The sequence below is a fragment of the Primulina huaijiensis genome, chromosome 13 (assembly GCF_012295235.1).
Source record: "Primulina huaijiensis isolate GDHJ02 chromosome 13, ASM1229523v2, whole genome shotgun sequence".
NCBI classification, from domain to species: Eukaryota; Viridiplantae; Streptophyta; class Magnoliopsida; order Lamiales; family Gesneriaceae; genus Primulina; species Primulina huaijiensis.
In genome coordinates this window covers 7764036-7769473 of record NC_133318.1, presented here as the reverse complement: position 1 = coordinate 7769473, position 5438 = coordinate 7764036, and positions in this window count along the sequence as shown.

The following is a 5438-nucleotide window of genomic DNA, read 5'->3' as shown; positions in this document are numbered from 1 at the left end:
TTTTTTTGTTCTTCAATGGTTGGAGAAAACACTCACTTCTCAAAGAAAAATCCTCATATTTTTCTAGTGCAAAATATGAGGGGATCTACCTAGTTGGTGGTGGGCTTTATTTTAGAGCAAGGAGTGCTCTTTGGAAGCTTGTAGAAGTTCTTGCCATACAAGAGCTAAGGTGTTTACACCTTAGTTGGAGCCATCATCAACCTCAAGAGGTTGATAGGTATTTTTCTAAACACACTATGTATGACATTTTGTTGTTTTTGTATTTGCTACACATTAAATCAAGGTGTCCGAAAATTTCTTATGAAAAATAAAAATTTTAAACTTCCGTTGCGCTTCCGGTCACCGTAACCGATCCCCTTTCAAAACCAAGCCCACTTTATAAATTGATAATTATTACAATCATTCAACACAAAATATTATAGCATACACCTAGCAAATTGGGCTAAGGCTTTTGATCATCCTTCATGCATAATATCACATATCATACACCATCAATTAATTATCACAATAATCAATTGATCCAATATTATATATCTTGATCCAATCACTAACCGCCACGATTATAAACTAAATTAACAAAGTATACAAACTCATTTGTTTACTTTCTAATTAATTTATTTATAACTGAATTTCTTGTAAATCACTATTTTCTATAAATAATTAAAGTCCAACTTTAATTATTTATTTTATGAGAAAATATGTACAACTTTTGTAAATTTAAACTTAAGGGCCCAAAAAATCATTTTTCACAAAAACATTTTGGCCCATTTAAATTTCACATTTTATGTTAACCATCCAATGGCCCAACAACTCAAGGCCCATGATACTTTGATATTCCAAAACACTTTTGGAAACCCTAGTCGTCATCGTCGTCGCCTGAGCACCGTCGCCGGATTCCGGCCAACATACAAATTTTTTTTTCAAGGGGCTGCCCTTGCTGCTTGTTTCGGGCAGCACCTCGGGCCGCAACTTGCTGCCCAAAACCTTCCCAAAAAGGCCTTGATTTTTTTTGCAAAAAATTATCTCATGCGGTTAGAAATTGACCTCAATATAATATCATGTATATGCTACACGAAATAGTAACCATAGCTCTGATACCACTTGAAAGGGGATCGATTAAGGTCTCCGAATGCGCAACGGAAGTTCAAAAAAATTTTTATAGCAAAAACCGAGCACCTCAATATACTAATGTGTAGCAAATACAATAAAACAAATAAATACCATCCAAAGGGTGTTTTAGAAAAATATACCAATCAATCACAATGGATCGATGATGGCTCCAACTAAGATGATGAACAACTTAGCTCTTCAAAGGTTGACAAATCTACAAGCTTCCAATGAGCAATCCTTGCTCAAAAATTAAGGCTACTACCAACAAGGAAGATCCACCTTACACTTGCACTAGAAATTGTAAGGCATTTTTCTTTGAGAAGTGTATGCAATCTTCAACAATTGAAGAAGCAAAAATGAAGGAGAATAATATTCAAAAATTTCGAGCAAAGAATTGTGTGGAGAGAAGGGGAGACATTTTTCTTGATTGTGCAAAAAGTTAAAGTGTGTCCCAAAGGCATGCATGACTTTTGATTGAAAAAGTTGTCTCCAACCTTTCACCTCCCAAGCATGCAATTCTATTTGGACTTATAATAATTACAAAGCCCATGGACTTTTATTTAAATATCTCAAACCCATTTGAGACCATTTAAACTTTACTTATGTAGAACCCGTAAATTAAACTATGTATAAGCCATGCATAATTTCTAGCATTTTAAATTAAAAGAATTTTCTTTAATAATTGCAATTTTTTTCTTTAAATTTATTTATTTTATTCAGTAGTTTAAGTGCTATCTTTTCAGTTATTTAAGTGAGGCCGGACTGGAGTTGGAGTAAAGTGATAGATTTAAGATTTAGAAATCATTCCTAGAATTTATTTAAGATAAATAATAAGTTTATTTAATGTAAAAGAATGTTTAAGGAATTATTTAAATAATTTGAGATAAGTAGTAATAAAGTTCAATAATTAATTTCTTAATCCACTAAAATATTTAATGAGTAGATAAAACTCTAAAGAATTAAAATACAAGATTTAAGAAATATTTTTCCCTTTATTTTACTTAAGATTTTCGGCCACCTTTTTTAGGATTTGAATTAAATTTGCCAACCCATTTATTTAATATCTTTCCCTATCCATTTCGCGATAAATAATTCCCTAAATTCTATTCACCATTAACTAATATTTAAACAATATTCCTACCCAAATTTTAGATGATAAAATCGGCCACCCCTCATTTAACAAGATTTAATTTAATTTACAACTCACAATTTAATTGATTTCTTTCCTTATCCATTTTTAGGAGATAATCTCTCACCTTTAAATTACCCAATAATTATTAATTAAGCATTTTCTACCCCACTTTGATAACAATTTTCGGTCCCCCTATTTAAAAAGATTTGATTCTTTTATTTACAACTCATTTCCTTGTTATCTTCCTAAATCTTTTTCTAGGTAGATTTCTCCCAACTTTTAAATCACTAACAATTAATTAATTAAGCAATTTCCCACCTTGAACCTAGTCTTATTTTTGGTCCCCTACACTCTAATTATCCCTCAAAAATATTTTGATATCAATTATATTTTCCTTATCCCACAAACTCATAGATAGCAAGAATATTTCTTCCTTTATCATGCAATCTTTCCTTCATCTCCTAGACTCATTTTCCCCTCTCCGTTATTTCAAAATTTCAGAGTAAAGGTTGAGAGAAAACCGTGAGTTCTAGGGAGGAAAATCGTGAGAATACTAGAGTAAAAATCGCGTAGCAAAGTGAGAAGCGTAGTACTCCGTCTCCTCTTCGCCGCGTCGTTGTCTTCTTTTTGTTTTCTTCGAAACAAAATATCCAGGCATGTATATGTTCTTATTTGCTCTTCAATCAAGTCGTATTATGATGTTTTTGAACACTACATGGTCATGATCTTTCAACCAAAGCCGAAATACATCACAAAATTTTCAGAAAAGAACATGCAGGTTTCGCCCTCCCCCCCACTTGTTCTTCACGGGTTGCTTGTTTCTTTGAGTACAGGTGGTTGGCTCGTGTCAAGGCTCCCAAGGCTGCACCTAGACACGTACTAAGGTGTGTCAAGACCACGTTGGTCCAATAGTCGAGTCCCATGCATGCTGGAATTACGAAACATGACAGCAACTCTACCTTCACGCCATTTGAGTTTCGATTCTTGCTGTTTTGCTGTCAAGGAGGAGTTTCTGATCTTGGCTGCCCTAGGGGACCATAGCCATGGTTAGAGCACCTCCCTAGCATGTCTAAGACATGACCAAGTCTCCCTTTCAAGCCTTGGTCAACGATGGAATCGGTTTTTAAAATCAAAACATGAACAGCCCCCTTCGACCCCCTTTGAATTCTGCATGTGCAACTTTCGGTTTGGTTGGTTGGGTGGATCTTGGTTGGCTCTTTAGCCCTTAGCCACAGTTCATACCATATTCGTTGACGTCTAGATCATGCCATGGTCAATAAAATGGCCATTGGAATGGTCCGTGACAGCGAGCGAAGCAATACATCTCACGCACGCAAGGGTGCTTCTCGGGTGGGACTTTTCGGTTGGTTTCATGGTGTGGTTCAAAGTGTGGCTGGCCTAGGGCCCTTATCCATGGTTCAAATCATTCCTTAGGACGTTGGTAAGAGGTTCTGGTCAGTGGTTCAAGCCCCAATGGCCGGTAGTCTCGAAAACAACACAAGGATTCGAAGGCGCTGCTGCTGCAATTTGACAGCAAGTGGTGTCGCGGTTCAGAGGTGTGTTCCAAGTTCTTGGTTGGCTTTTAGCCTATGGCCTTGGACTGGACAGTACCCCATTGAGTTAGAAAGGTCATTTTTTTGGCCGTTTGTGATTCGGATCAGTTTAGAGGTCGTACGAGAATTTACGGTGTAATGTGCTAAAATGACTCTCGAAAGTTCGTTTCATGTTTTTTGTCTCCATTCACTAAATTTCGAGTACTGTAAATTTAGGAGCAATATTTCATCATTTTAGGCTTATTTTTATCATGACTAAATGATGGTTTGGTGTTGGTTCAGGTTGGTACGGAGTCACGATTAAATACGAAGTTATTGGGCGTAATTGTCTCATTTTTTTTTTTTTGGATTCAATTACAAAGTTTGGTCAAGATAAATCATTTGAATATTTTTCATGATAGATTTAAGTTGCAGCGAGCTTGGGAGCGATCCAACCCATTCGGTAAAATATATACAGGATATTTAATTACGTTATTTAATTATATTACGTGCATAAAAATAGAAAAGATTCATTTTTGAGATTTATGCGATATTGCTTGTGGCCACTTCACTGTCATGGTATTATTACTTCACCCGGTGGTCACTTACCGGTTCAGTTCAGTTCATCTCGGTGGTCACTTACCGGTCCCACCCAGTATACTATGGCATTAGTCTGATCAGACGATTATTATTTCACCCGGTCGTCAGTTACCGGCCAGTTCAGTTCAGGGACCACTTGCGTAGACCATAATCTCACCAGAAAAAATTAATACATGCTATTTCATTACAGGACTCTATTGAGCAAACATTTTCACTTATGAATTTCAGTTCGGTATGCACGTATTATAATTAATCATGACACGATATTTTACGATATGCCCCATGACATGATATTTTCACTTGCATGCGATTTTATTATTTATTTAATTGTTATTTACGATATATGCATGCTGAGTCTTTAGACTCACTAGACTTGATTGTTGTAGGTACTTATGATGTCGGGACCGAGGGCGGGGACCAGTGAGCTAGCTTGGGTCGGCAGTAGTGGAACCCGATGACCTCATTTTCAGCATTTAAAATTTTAGGCTCAAACATTTTATCTCTCGTGGAATTATTTTAAATTGTTACTTTGCAAACATTAAATTCTTCCGCTACTATTTGGAACAATAAACTTTTTATCAGTTTATTTTATGAACGAGACATTTTTATTATTTTTTTAAAAAAAAGAAATTTTTTAATTTTCCGCAAATTTTCAAGTACGAATTGAGAGGCCTTTACAGATGGTATCTGAGCCTATGTTCTTGTAAAGGGTGATACTACTACTGACCTCGAGAAGCTCACGAAGTCACGTCTTCGATCTGTAAGTTTTACATTTACGCATTTTATTTAAAGCATGAATTATTTAAGAGCATGTTTTCATGAAATATTTTACGACGAGATTTTTTTTTTGTTCAGCATTTAAAACTTAAATAAATTAGGGAATTATGCATGTTGGTTACGTTTCGATTATATATGTGGAACAGTATGCCCCCTAGACGCATTCTCGAGCGAACTAGAAATGATGAGCCTCGCCGGGAGGACGAGGAGGAGCAGAGGCAAGAAAGGCATGGACCTCCACCCCCTCCACCAGATATGAATGCCCAGATGCTAGCTGGGATGACTCA